The 14,194-nt window shown below is 45.6% G+C and overlaps 1 long non-coding RNA gene across 1 annotated transcript in view; it reads left to right on the top strand.

The window, feature by feature from the left end:
• Positions 1–3,885: 3,885 nt before the first annotated feature.
• Positions 3,886–14,194, top strand: part of LOC147710578 (uncharacterized) — a 38,927-nt gene continuing 28,618 nt past the window's right edge. The window contains exon 1 of the long non-coding RNA XR_015295866.1: positions 3,886–4,010. This is a non-coding gene — a long non-coding RNA (uncharacterized LOC147710578). The remainder of the gene's footprint in view (positions 4,011–14,194) is intronic.

The following is a 14,194-nucleotide window of genomic DNA, read 5'->3' as shown; positions in this document are numbered from 1 at the left end:
AATAGGAAACACGGGTTGCCTTTTACAAACATTATCTCGGTTTGCTTCCTCACATTGTCAATTCAACCGTTTTCCATCCCACCATTACAGCGTGTTATGTTTGTTTGCAAGATGAGTTAACAGGCAGTTGGGTTACCAAAGTAGATATCATTAGATACATCTTAGTACTGCAGTGCGAGGGCTTCTGATAACGTATCCCCATTCGTATGGCCTCTTCTGTATTTGATATTGCCCTGAACTGGAGAACAACAAAGTGTCGGCAGACTGTAGGGTCTGTTCTTAGCAGAAACTTGCAATCTTCCAGGCTTACATTGCTTTGCCATTTCCTTCTCCACCCGGGGACACATTGTTTTGCAGTTTAATATGGTCGAACGTGGCCTACAGGCCTCAGAACGTGTTACATAAGCACCAGCATTCCTTGCAAGAGGTTATATATTTTATTTTGCAGTACATGAAGTGTTTTACCCAGAATCGCAGGGGTGGAGCCGAAGCCGGGGTTCAAACGTGCTTCCCAATTTTCAAAATTGGCAACTCTAACCTTTAGGCCAGGTCTCCCCACGACTGTGAGACTTGGTACACCGTTGTGACTACCGATACCCAGACTTGTGGTTATTTTCTGTTCAGGAGATGGTATGCTTTGCTCCTGCTCTCTCCTCTTTTCCCGAGTAGGAGTCACGTGATTGGGTGGTGTATAGCTTACTGTTGCAGCATTGTATGGCATTGGTACGTGTGAAGCGTGTATCTAACTGAGGGACATCGAAACATGTTCACCCCTCTAAAAGGGCTGGTATAAGGTTAAGAAGGGTGGACTATGTTACATCGAAACCGTCTTTGCTTTTGCCTGAGGTTGATAAAGTACATATTAAAAGCCATTTGGGCTTAGAAGAAACTTAGATTCAATTCAATTCAATTCAAAGTTCTTTATTTCGGCATAGTTGCCATAAAAGAGTCACAACACATACTTACATTAAGAACATTATTACATAAAAACCATTGGCTAAAATACATTTCATAGTAAGCTTAAATCGAAGCACAAACATCAATGTGGTACTAAAAAAGGAAAAAGAAACCCCCACTAATTACTAGATTATTCATGTTTCCATGGATGAGTTTGGTTTACAACTGTTGTCCCTTTTTTTTCCTAAGGAAAAAGATTGAATGTAAGAATCTACTGACACTGAATATTATTGTTTGGCTTGTGTTGGTTGTAAGAATTCTCAAAGCCTGTGTACATGATCTCACACCCAACAATAGACATAGTGGTTTTATCCATCTTTTCCTGGCCAATACATAAGCAGGACAAAAGAAGAAAATATGAGACAGATTTTCAATCTGGTGGCCTTCGCACATAGAGCAGATTTCATCGGTCACTAAGGATGGGTCATTAGGCCTCAGCCCAACGTGCCAAAGTTGTTTTTAGTAAAAGGTTCCCATACCTTAATTTTAGGAATAGAGTTTTGGCAAGAGGGGGCTCTATCCAATCCATAAAGGTCTCAAAAAATGGCTCATCCTTAAAGCTAAGAAAATTTGTTACTAGGGTCCCGGCAGTTGAGGAACTTGATGTCATATTAACAATAAAGCTCCAGAAAGCCCTTTTTAGAATTAGTTTCGAGTTGGGCGGCAATTGCTCTGGACTCTCCCAAAAGTGTTTTAGGCCTATTTTACTAAGCCAGTTTTTAACGTGCTTTAGCCATGGGATAGTTTTTGAATTATCTAACTCCATGATTTCTTTTAGCCCGTCCCTGTAGTCGTGTAATTCGGGCACCCGCCATAGTCTAATCCATAACATTAGTGGCCGAATTATAGTGTGGTGGTCGGTTCTTTTGATGTTTAGGTCTAATTGAAGGGGCACTAGAGGAGTGCCTCTTGGGACCCTTACCAGGCTTCTCATAAAATTATTGTCCAGGACACTATAGGTATCCTTAGACCCTGGTCCCCATATTTCTGCGCCATATAGCACTGCTGGTTGTACCTTAAATTTGAAGAGTTCAATCGCCGGAGACACAGCTTTGCTGGTGCTCAGACTTTGCTCCCTAAGGATTGGCTTTGCATTCTGAGCGAATGCCACTTTGCTTTTTTCCATTTGTGCTCTCCATGAAAATTTGGAATCTAATGTAACCCCTAAATATGAGAATTGGGAGACCGAATCTAGTTTTACTCCTTCCAATAATAAACAGCCTTTGTCGGTTTTTGTTGGATTTAGGGCCATACACTTAGTCTTTTTCCCATTTATCTCCAGTCCTTTCTTACTACAGTATTCGCTAAAAGAATTCAGTAGTGCCTTGAGACCTTTCTTAGTTTGGGAAATCAGAATAGTGTCATCAGCGAATAGTAAAGAAACTTAGATTCAGAGTTTGCTATATACGAGCAAAATAAACATAAAGGTCGCTAGATTTTTTTCAAGCATTTTTATTTCCTAAGTGCCTACAATCACATGCAACACAAGCAGGATAGTAAACAAGCTTTGGCATAGCCAATAGGTCTCGCCTTTGGGACCTTATAAGTGTTTAGTTATCCAACACAATATCCTTGGTGCAACAACTTCAACTGTTGCATGGCTAAACACTTATAAGGTCCCAAAGGCGAGGCCTATTGGCTATGCCAATGCTTGTTGTCATTGTTTTGGCTATTCTTGGCACAATGTGGCCATCTGTTACATGATAATGCATAGTCCTGGCCACGAAATAATGCTGACAATTATTTGAATACTGTAAACACCTCGGATTTGATGCTACTCTCTTCTGTCTTAGTGCTGGCCATTGCTGTATGGTGGCATTTATTGGCATAATAGTGGTTATTTTAGAATGCTAAGGGCACCGGCAATTGGTGGTGCCCACCACTAGAATTTTGTTCTGGCATTTATACTGCTCTTCAGTGGATTGAGAAAGTTGTGCTGTAGGTTACACACAGGTCAAAATAATAACAGTGCATCCCTCTGAGCCAAGTTATAGGGACTGGAGTCGATGTACATGCATCACTGCACCGTGTGCTTAAGCTCACCAACCTATTCATTGGGCATAGTTTAGGCTTCTATATGGCACACAAAAACACCATATAAGGCTGATAACTTATGATAACTTATTTATACGAAAATCTGCAAAGTGACATAAGCACCTGTTACACGTGGCCGAATTAGATAAAGATTGTATGCACTAGCAATCAATATTGTTATGTGGAAAGAAAAAATAGTTTACATAAATTGTGTATTTACAAAATGTGAGCATTGATTTTGCTACTGTTAAAAAGCACGACACACAACAAGGTGATGGAAGGAATGTGTAAATTAATCTAAACCACGGGCGAGCGCTCGAGACCAACACAGGGCATTATTATCCAGCACTACGCTACTCTAAACAGAGACCAGCCGGCAACCATATGTACATCAGTTTTAGTCCCAATAGAGGCTCATTGTGAGAGCCGAGGGGGAGATCCCAGGATTTGGATATCAGGTCATGGAACAGGCCAGGAAAGAGGGGCATCGTGAGAAAGCTAAGACTGCTATAACTGGGCAAATGCTTAATAAAGGACCATGAGTGCCCCCAAACTAGTCATAATTTTCTAGAAAACTGCTTGAAAAAATTATGTGGCCCGACGTACTGCTCTGTCATTGGCTCATTTTGCTCTGCGCCAGGCGTGCACAGGCGCACCGGTGCACGCGGCACCTTTGCGCGGCCGTGAAGTTGTTTTGTCCCAAACCTTGGGTGCAGCTATGCGTCCACGTCTGCCCCAGCAAGATCTCGACTCGTCTTGAACCCCTGCACACTGGGCCGCCTGCCAAACGCCCGCATCGCTGCAGGGCCACTGTTTACCTTCTGTAACCTGATGCAGCACGCTGTCTATTTCACGGCGGGATGGGCGTGTCCTGCGCGGATGTCGCGTGGGAGAAGCGAGGCACCTGTTTAGTGTAAATAAAGAGTCGCGCTTTGGCCGCTGAAAGGGACAGTCGTGCCGTGCTCTCGCTTTCCTTCCACCTCACGTCACCGAGTTGGACGCGTCTCACCTGTGTGCAGGTAAGCCTAGGGTCGCATTGATTTATGACATTTTCTCTGCGGATGGTAACGTATTGCCACATTTGCAGGCTGCCCGGGCACGGGGCAGTGGGGTGGGGCAGGAGGATGGGGATACGTGGATGGTACGATGCGCCCACCACCTGTCTTCTGATCTGCACCTCTAAGTTTGCCCTGCTTTAATCAAAGCACGTCCGATCAAGATCTCTCGTTTTTCGTTCTCTCTAGTCTGTGCCCTTCTCTACCTTTCGCAGCTCTTATTTCTTTCCTAAGTATCACTCTCCTCCCCTTTCTTACACTCATGCCTTCCTCTCTAATTTGCACTACTTGCTCATCTCCGTAACTTTTTCCATTTCCTCAATCCCTTCAGTTTTCTTAGGCTTTCTCCATTCTTCCATCTGTGTCATGATCGTTTCACCTGTCTCGTCCTTTATCTATGTTGCTCTCTTTCTCTGTAACTCTGCACTCCCTTCCTATTCTCTTCGTACCTCATTCTCTCTACCTCTTTCTGTTCCCCCACCGCCCTGTCCCTCCGAATCTCTTTCTTTCCCTTTCTCTTTTTATTCTCCCCGGACCGCTCCAATTTTCTTTCTTCCACTCCCTCTTCATTACTTTACATTTTCTCTAATGTTCTTTCTAAATTTATGATGCTCTACATGTACAAATCTATTTTGTTCTCTTTGTGTCTCAGTCTCTCCCACTCCTTCTCTCTCTTTCTCTCGTCCTATGTTGCACATTACTAGAAATACGCGGATAATGCAAGGTTGCCGAGAGGAATGAGCGGGTCTCTTGTGGGACCAATGAATACATTTCTATCTGCAGTCTTGCTCTCTTTACTCCTTTCTTTGTTTCTTTTTACATCTCTTTCCATTTCTCTGTTACACACACTCTATTGATACAGTTCCTAATGTGAGCCTCTGTTTGCCAGCAGTACTTATCTATGACAGTCTACCACATGGTGGTGCCATCTGCATGTTTTTAGCAGAGCGCATGCACAATGTATGAAATATACATTGTGTTTGGACTCAGACATATGCAAAGCAGTCTTAACCCTGCTCCAATAGCCCAGCCCTAACTGCCAGGCCTGATGTTTCCTGAACTGGACCACACACAACTCTTGTAATTATGGGCCATATGTATAAAGCAAATTAGCATTCGCAAAGGCCGAAATTCGGCCTTTGCGAATGCTAATTTGCTAAATGGTATGTATGAAACCTTTTGGGAGCAAAATAAGGAATTGCAAAATTTGCCATTCCTTATTTTGCGATTGCACTTAAGGAATCGCAAATTGTGCGATTCCTGAAATGCAATGTATCAAAGAAAAATTAATGCAAAAATGCCCATAAGGATTCGCAAATTACCACCAACTTCTAGTTGGTGGTAAATTGCGAATTCTTGTTAAAAAGCAATTTATTTAAAATCCAAAAGTGCCATATGACGCTCATACATGCCCTTAGGGCACAGCTTTCCAAACTGTGTGGCGCGACACATTACTGTGTCGCGCCCCAGCCGTAGGTGTGTCGCGGGAAGAGATGACTTCTGCTGGCAATTGTCAGAATCGGGCTGCAGGGGCTCTTAGAAGGGCTGAAATAACAACAATGCCCAATTAACTTGCACACAGTCTTTAATGACCTGTGAAGTGCTCGGGTGCCGCTGTGAGCGGTCCCGGGATGCCACACACGACGGGGGGAGAGGGGGGGGGGGAATTAAGTGGGGGCTTATTTTTATTTATGCATTTTTATCCAGAGGTGTCAGAGCGCTTTACAATAGAGCGAAATAAATTACATAAGGAATGAGACTCGCATAGAAATAGATAAAACTGTACTCGTGGTGAAAGTTAAATTTTAACAAGTTACTGGTATATTCAAGATTATAAAATACAAAAACGAGGCGCAATTCAGGTAATACGAGTACAGAATGGCTGCTTGTTTATCTCACGTAGACATAGGAAGTACAAATGTGTCACGGAGCAGACAGAGCTTCATTCAAGCAGAAAAGGTGTAGCACAGCACTTTCAACACGCATAACAGTAACTCCTCTGCATCCTATAGCCTGGACTACCTTATGCGATAACATTATCTGCCGCACATAAAATAAGCACACATGAAACTGTCCGGATGTAATATACACACCGTACTTCAGATAGCCCCTGGAAGCGAAAGTTCTGCTGCCTTTAAATGCTGAAGAATGCTAAACCGTGCACTAATCTGGAACTCATCACGCGCTGATTTAAGTGCTTTTGGTGAATGTGTCAGGCGCTGCTTGCTGCTAAAGAGCTTCTGATTGAGAGGTGCCAATTAAGCGTGACTACTGCATGGGGTCATCAAAGAGCCTTTGGCAACACCACGCCACCTTCTGGAGTTTATCTTTTAGGAACACCGACATCAAACGCCTAAAATGGGACCTCCCTATCCCAAATGTCAGCTTGCAGTTGCAGAGGTAGCATGCTGCCCCTGGTATGCAATTTGGAAGTCATCTGAATGTCAACCAAGGGCGGCTGAAGGCAGACAACTGAGCTGAAAACAGATAACAACCCATATAGAGTTTGTCCGTGGCCTCACTGAATACAGAGGTTTTAGAATGGACTCGCACCACCCGACTGCACCGTGTTTTGGTTCCACGTCTATTGCAGTTTTTAAGCAGCAGACGGAGTTAAGTTTATGACTACAAGTGGAACACTTCAATCATTGTCCGGCGCCGGCCATGGAAAACGGATGAGAAGTAAAGGAAGTAGGGCAGTGCTTAATTTGAGCAGGAGCTCTTCTAAGAAAGCAACTAAGTTGATAAATAATGGTAGAAAACATCCTTTACGCTTTACCAGGCAGCTTTTGCCAAACTTTTTTTGTTGAGCAAACTAGAGCCAAAGGTATCAGAGCGCTTTACATGAGCATCAGTTGTGTTACAGACAGACACTTGCATTTTTGTGTGTGTGTGCGTGTGCGTGTGGAGTTGTGTGTGTTTGGGGGTGGGGTGGGGGTGGGGTTGTGTGTTTGGGGGGGTTGTGTGGGGTGTGTGTGTGGAGGGGGTGGGGTGGTGTGTCTGTGGGGTGGTGTGTGTGTGGGGGGGGGGGGTGTGGGGTGTGTGGGGGGTGTGTGTGTGGGGTGGGGTGGTGTGTCTGTGGGGTGGTGTGTGTGGGGTGGTGTGTGTGGGGTGTGTGTGGGGGGGGTGGTATACACCTGTTACAACGCATTTGTTACAACGCACTACCGTTACAACGCGACTTTTACAACGCATACCATTACAACGCATTGCGCTGGGGGGCGCTCTAGGATAGGGAATAAGTATAATTTACTATCCAACACCTTCCCTAGGGTCCACGGGGACTGGAGTTAGAATAGTAAATTATACTTACCACTATCCAGCACCTCAAAGCGCTATGCGTTGTAATGGTATGCGTTGTAATGGTCGCGTTGTAACGGTAGGTAGTTGTAATAGTATGCGGAGTAACATGGTACATCCGGGGGGGGGTGCGGGTGTGTGTGTGGGGGGTGTTGTGTGGGGTGTTGTGTGAGGTGTGTGTGTGGGTTGTGTGTGTGTGGGGGGATGGTGTGTCTGTGGGGTGGGGTGTGTAGGGTGTGTGTGTGGGGTTGTATGTGAGGGGTTGTGTGTGGGGGGTTGTGTGTGTGTGGGGTGTGTGTGTGTGTGTGGGGTGTGTGTGTGTGGGGTGTGTGTGTGTGTGTGTGGAGTGGGGTGTGTGTCTGTGGGGTGGTGTGTGTTGGGGTGTGTGTGGGGTGTGTGGGGGTTGTGGGTGTGTGTGGGTTGTATGTGTGGGGTGTGTGTGTGTGGGGGGTGTGTGGGGGTGTGTGGGGGTGGGGGGTGGGGGGGTGTGTGTGGGTGGGGTGTGGGGGGTGGGATATGTGTGTATGGTGTGTGTGGGTGGGTTTGTGTGGGGGGTGTGTTTGGGGTTGTGTGGGGTGTGTGGGGTGGTGTGTCTGTGGGGTGGTGTGTGTGGGGTTGTGTGTGGGGGGTGTGTGTGGGGTGTGTGTGGGTGGGTTTGTGTGGGGGTGTGTTTGGGGTTGTGTGGGGTGTGTGTGGGGTGGTGTGTCTGTGGGGTGGTGTGTGTGGGGGGTGGGTGTGTGTGTGTGGGTGGGGGGTGGGGGGTGGGGTATGTGTGTGGGGTGTGTGTGTGGGGTGTGTGTGGGTGGGTTTGTGTGGGGGTGTGTTTGGGGTTGTGTGGGGTGTGTGTGGGGTGGTGTGTCTGTGGGGTGGTGTGTGTGGGGTTGTGTGTGGGGTGTGTGTGGAGTGGGGTATGTGTGTGTGGGGCCTGAACCCACCATAGGTGGTTCGAGCTCGCTCGCTGCGCTTCCTCGCGTTACCGTGTCCCTGAATTTTTTTTCACAAAAAGGTGTGTCACCAACATGAAAAGTTTGGAAAGCTGTGCCTTAGGGCATGTATGTGCGCCATATGCCCAAACATGTCATTTACAGGGGTGCAGCAGGGTGTTCTTGTGACACCCCTGCACCCTTGAAAATATTCCTAAATTGCGATTAGCAAATTGCTAATCGCAAATTTCCCCTTCATTCCTATGGGCCTCCTGGCCTATTAAAATGAATGGGAAATTTGCGATTAGCAATTTGCTAATCGCAATTTAGGAATGTTAAGGAATCGCTAAAAAGAAGCGATTTCCTACATACATACCATTTTGCGATTTCTAAATAGCGATTCCTTAAAAATTGCTATTTAGAAATCGCAAATGGTCATGATGATACATATGGCCCTATATCCTAAACAGAAATGGCATTTTCCCCAATGACCCCGGGTGTAAATATGACAGTTCCATATCCCTATGTAAAGGATACATTAGGATGACAGTTTCTCTAATGACCACTGCATGTGCTTCTCGTGTGCTGTACTTACAGGTGTCATTGAAGAAAATGTGATGGATATGTATGCTTATATGATAGGGTCTTTCAGGAAGTTGTCCTGGCAATGATCCCTTTACATATGGGAACAATTTAAAAACTCATTAAAATCTATTCTTCACATGCAGAGGAATTAGTGAATCCAGCTTTACAGTGTATGCTTTACATGCAGGATCCTTCAGAAAACTATCATGGCAATGTATGCTTTACATAGAAAGGCCATAGCAGGGAGTGCAACTGAAATGTATGCTTTACATACAGGGGCATTGTGGAATATTGTATGGCATTGCATTATACATTATTATTCCAGTTTCCACAATGCTCCATGCCACAATGTAGCGAAGGGGAGGAGAGAAAGCAAGAATATGCGCCCTCTCATTCACCTGAACACAAAAATATTTCTTGCTAGAATGTAGACATTATGGGGCATATTTACAATAATATGGTGTGGCGCCTCAAGATAATTTGCTGCACCAAGCTGTGTAATTAAAAAAACGCAGGGATGCGCGTTATATATAAGAATAGGGTGTTCCCGTTCTCTCCCCTGCGCACAAACAGCAGCTGTGCGCCAACCCAGGCACACTTGCACCATCGTGCAACGGTGCCTGCACTGCAGGGATGATTGTGATTGTGCAGGAAGGGACACCTTCCCGCACAAAAACAATCATTAATGCCCACAGCAACACCCATGACACGTTCCTTTGACGAAGACTATTGTGTGAAAGAGGGCCATATTTACAAGGCCGTGTAAAGCCAAGCACAGTGGCACTGCGTGGCCATGTGAATATGGGTCAAAAAAAGGGACGCTCTGATGGCACTAGGGGCTTAGCTACAGGACATGCGCATTAGTACTGTTGTTTTCAGGACGAAAAGCCCTGACTCACCCAAAAGGTACTTCAAGATTGGGGTCTTCCTGGCACCAGTCTTACTGATCCTGGTGCCAACTTCTACCCTTATGTAGGGGAGCTTGTGAGTTGTTTTCAAGGTTGATAACAGGATGCATACTGTCTGATGAGTGGATATTGGTTAAACTATGTTGCAAAGGGTAATGGGTAAGTGTTACAATTATGTAGCAGTGGAGAACTACAATTGTATTTGATCCCCAATGGTAAGAATAAAAGGCAGTGGGGATTAGTTCTACCCACAAAGAAGGTCAACAAGTTTCAGCCCCGCTGGCATGCTCAATGGAGATGTATGGGCATTCTTCAGAGCCGTCTAGCCCTCTGTGCTATAGAGGTGTGCCAGAAAATGTAGTAAAAAAAATAAAGATTAGGAATTTCAACCAGTGGTGCAGATATATCAGGGTATTACCAGCATATTACACCTATCACAGCTGCAGGGATAGCAGGGTATTACCAGCATATTACAACTATCTCAGCTGCAGGAATATCATGGCATTACACCAATCACAGCTGCAGATATATAAGGGTATTCCTAGCATATTACACCTATCATAGCTGCAGATATATCAAGGTATTCCCAGCATATTACACCTATCACAGATGCAAGGAAATCAGGGTATTCCCAGCATATTACGCCTATCTCAGCTGCAGGGATATCAGGGCATTACACCTATCACAGCTGAAGATATATCAGGGTATTCCCAGGATATTACACCTATCACAGCTGCAGGGATATCAGGGTATTACACCTATCACAGCTGAAGATATATCAGGGTAGTTCCAGGATATTACACCGATCACAGCTGCAGGGGTATCAGGGTATTACCAGCATATTATATCTATCACAGCTGTAGGAATATCAGGGTATTACCAGCATATTGTCATATCTCAGCTGCAGGGATTTCAGAGCGGACCAACTATCACAGCTGCAGATTTATCAGGGTATTCACAACATATTACACCTATCACAGAGTCAGGATATCAGGGTATTCCCAGCATATCACACCTATCTCAGCTGCAGCGATATCAGGGCATTACACCTATCACAGTTGAAGATATATCAGGGTATTTTAGGATAATACACCTATCACAGCTGCAGGGATATCATGGTATTACCAGCATATTACACCCATCTCAGCTGCAGGGATATCAGGGCACTACACCTATCACAGCTCCAGATATATCAGGATAGTCCAGGATAATACACCTATCACAGCTGTGGGGATATCAGGGTATTACCAGCATATTACACCTATCACAGCTGCAGGGATATCAGGGTATTACCAGCATATTACACCTAGCTCAGCTGCAGGGATATCAGGGCATTACACCCATCACAGCCCCAGATACATCAGGGTATTCCGAGGATATTACACCTATCTCAGCTTCGGGGATATCAGGGCATTACACCTATCACAGCTGGAGATATTTCGGTATTCCCAGCATATTACACCTATCACAGCTGCAGGGAAATCAGGGTATTATCAGCATTTTACACCTATCACAGCTGCAAGGATATCAGGTTATTGCCAGCATATTACACCTGTCCCAGCTGCAGGAATATCAGGGCATTACCAGCAGATTACACCTATCACAGCTGCAGTGATATCAGGCCATTACACCTATCACAGCTGCAGGGATAGCAGGGTATTACCAGCATATTACACTTATCACAGCTGTAGGGATATCAGGGTATTACCAGGATATTACACCTATCACAGCTGTAGGAATATCAGGTTATTACCAGCATATTACACCTATCTCAGCTGCAGGGATATCAGGGTATTACCAGCATATTACACCTATCACAGCTGCAGTGATGTCAGGGCATTACACCTATCACACCTGCTGCTGCAGATATATCAGGGTATTACCAGCATATTAAACCTATCACAGCTGCGGGGATATCAGGGCATTACACCTATCACAGCTGCAGATATATCAGGGTATTGCCAGCATATTACAACTATCACAGCTGCAGGGATATCAGGGCATTACACCGATCACAGCTGCAGATATATCAGGGTATTACTAGCATATTACACCTATCACAGCTGTAGGGATATCAGGGTATTACCATATATTATTACACCTATCACAGTTGTAGGGATATCAGGGTATTACCAGCATATTACACCTATCACAGCTGTAGGGATATCAGGGTATTACCGGCATATTACACATTGCTCAGCTGCAGGGATATCAGGGCATTACACCTATCACAGCTGCTGATATATCAGAGTATTACCAGCATATTACACATATCACAGCTGCAGGGATTTCAGGGTATTACCAGCATATTACACCTATCACAGCTGCAGGGATATCAGGGCATTACACCGATCACAGCTGCAGATATATCAGGGTATTACTAGCATATTACACAGCTGTAGGGATATCAGGATATTACCGGCATATTACACCTATCACAGCTGTAGGGATATCAGGGTATTACACCTATCATAGCTGCAGATATATCAGAGTATTACCAGCATATTACACATATCACAGCTGCAGGGATATCAGGGTATTACCAGCATATTACACCTATCACAGCTGTAGGGATATCAGGGTATTACCGGCATATTACACATAGCTCCGCTGCAGGGATATCAGGGCATTACACCTATCACAGCTCCAGATATATCAGGATATTCCCAGGATATTACACCTATCACAGCTGCAGGGATATCAGGAAATTCCCAGGATATTACACCTATCACAGCTGCAGGGATATCAGGGTATTGCCAGCATATTACAATTATCACCGCTGCAGGGATATCAGGGCATTGCCAGCACCTAGCACCTGTCAGAGCTGCAGAAATCATCAACTGGCCTCGGCCAGGGTTGCAGAGATCTCTGTTTGTAAGTCCCATATGTGACCTGTCAGGAGTGCCCAGGTTGTGGAGTATGGACCTCATACTGTGCCTGTCAGAACAGCACGGGCCTCAGGTTGCAATCCCAAGCCTCTAAGGGGCTACAGAGAGCTCATGGTATTAACCACGTACTGTCTTTTCAGGACAACCTAGACCACAGAGTATTAACCACATAAGTAAAGCCTTCATGACTGCAGCGATCAGAGAACAGACTGTACCGTTCACGCGGTAGCGTTACCAAACTTGAGGGGAAACTTGAGAGAGAAAGAGACCTCCTCTTGGAAGCTAGTAGTAACAGAACACTGGCAGCCCTTTCACTCCCCACATAGGCTAGCACTCACACAGGCAGGTCATAAGACATTAGCAGCAGCTCTCTCACACACCTCTCGTAGACTGGCAACAGAGTCAGCAATTCTGGTTTGTAACTGAATGTACCTGTTGATTCTTTATTGCATGTGTGGCATTGTGATGGGTGAATGAGTGAATGTAAGAAGGAGTCAGTTACAAGGGTGACATACTGAGTGCAGTGGCGGCTGGTAAGATAAGGGGGTGGCGGGCAGTTTTAAAATAATAAATAAATAAATCACTTACCTATCTCACCAGCGTCTCTCCATCGCTGCGCCTCTCCCACATAGAGTGAGTCTCTTCTGGTGACCGGAAAGCACCCAGGTTCTCCACAGCCAATTTCAACGTTGCAATGCAGCGGTGATTGGTCTGAGCACCGTGGTTAGGCGCTCAACCAGGGAATGGGGGCCTGGGCATGTTCTCCATGCAGGCAGTATTGCAGCCTGCATGGAGAACATGCGGAAGTGCGCATGAATGTTTGACCGGCCCGAGAGGGCTAGTCAAACATTCCTGCGCACTTTACAGAGTGCACAGCCACTCCTCCTTCCGACGTCGGGAGCCAAGCCCCGCCCTAGCCTGACTGTTAGAAACGGGACCCTGGCCGGCCAAGACTCGCGTCGAGGTCAGTCAGGGATCACCATTTCTAAGGTCAGGGCAAGGGAGTCACACACCAAGGCAACCCCCACTCGCCCTCTAGGTAACGTGGCGCGAGCAGTCTAGGCTAAACTTGGAGGCGGTATGAGTTAAGTATTTGCGCACGCACCCCAGCAACAACACCCAAGGCCCACCACAAAGAAAGACTCCACACAAGGATATATATAAAAAATAGCCTTTGTATTATAATAAACAACACATTAGATAACACACGCAAACTGTACAATGTGCCAGGGGCACGGGCAGAATTTACAAGGGGAATTATGTACAGGACAGGGCCACATGGACCACTGTCAGGGGTAGGCACTTGTTAGAAAATAATACTGGTAGGTATACACTTATGTCGTAAACATAGAATGAGTAGCACCAAAATTATAAATGCAACACACATCCAGTAATCACTGGAAACGGAAGGACCTCCTACGCAACCCTAAAACACTGTAGGCAATCACGCAGGTAACTAGGACCTTCTCAGCAGGACCTAAGGAAGGAATACCAACACCTAAGCAGTTCACTCTTAGCAAAGGTAAGGAAACCTAAACATAAAA

The sequence above is a fragment of the Lissotriton vulgaris genome, chromosome 5, assembly GCF_964263255.1.
Source record: "Lissotriton vulgaris chromosome 5, aLisVul1.2, whole genome shotgun sequence".
NCBI lineage: Eukaryota > Metazoa > Chordata > Amphibia > Caudata > Salamandridae > Lissotriton > Lissotriton vulgaris.
Note: the sequence above shows the minus strand (reverse complement) of the source record. Positions and strands in the feature narration are given on the sequence as shown.